This window comes from Octodon degus, unplaced genomic scaffold, assembly GCF_000260255.1.
Source record: "Octodon degus isolate 3935 unplaced genomic scaffold, OctDeg1.0 scaffold00076, whole genome shotgun sequence".
Lineage (NCBI taxonomy): Eukaryota > Metazoa > Chordata > Mammalia > Rodentia > Octodontidae > Octodon > Octodon degus.
The window spans coordinates 6,474,189-6,475,271 of record NW_004524652.1 but is presented as its reverse complement, the minus strand read 5'-3'; positions in this window follow the sequence as shown (position 1 = coordinate 6,475,271).

Below are 1,083 nucleotides of genomic sequence, written 5' to 3'. Positions count from 1 at the left end.
CATATGAAGAAAAAAACAAAAACAGCATCCGAGTCCTAAAGTTCCTCTCTACCCAACTATTTCTAAATGTCATTTCTGGAAAACAAGAATTATTGATCAAATTTAGGGTATAAATGATTCATCATAATTTTTACTTCTTTCTGCAAAATGGCTGAATGACTGCGGCCCAGGAGAAAGCTGGGGACATAAGTTGGGGGAAGCACTGCTAGGGGGAAGAGTGAGTCACTCCTTCATGTCACCTGGCCTGACAAAGACTCTAAGGAAGTTTCAAAAGGAGTTTTAAAAATTGCAAGGTCCTATAAAAACAACTTAAAAAAAAAAATTGCAAGGTCCTGAGTTCAATCCCTGGCACGTCCCCTCCCCCCCTAAAAAAAAAGTGCAAATAAGCCCAGCACAGGACACACCTGGAGTCCCAGCTGCTCCTGAGGGTGTGGGAGATTAGAAGTTTAACACCAACCTGGGCAACTTATCAAGACCCTGTATCAAAATAAAAACAACAAACCCTGAACATCCATGTCACTCAGCGCTGCCGGGGTTCGAGTCCCAGTACCCCGGGGGAAGTGTCCCAAACAGTGGGTTCTCTGAACGTGCAAGATGCGAGGAAAAGTTGGAAGACAGGAGAAAGCTATAGATTCAGAGGGATTGAAGAGGCACCAATGGCTTAAAGTCTTACTCTGTCCTAGCTGCTAAAGTGTTGGAAAATGTGAGGAAATCTGAACACTGATAGGCTAATTGAGGATTTTAAGGAATAATATATTAGCTAATTTGGGTGTAAAAATGCTATTTTGATGTTTACAGGCAGCCCTTAGGTTTTTGTTTTTTTTTTAACTTCTCCTTTCTAATCTGTGACACTCTGTACAGCTTCAATAGTTATTCCCTGAAGTGTTCAGTGGCGCTCACTGTGAAAGTGTCAATTTTTGTGATTGAAGTGCATTTGCATCTGTATGTGTATTTACAATTATGTTCTTTTTTTTTTTTTTTTGGTTCCTCGAATGCCTTCAGGGCACTTTTGGCCAGCTGGAGAGTTGTGAGGTTCGAACTCCAGCAACCCGAGGCTGAGAGCTTTGTGGAAGCAGCCACTTA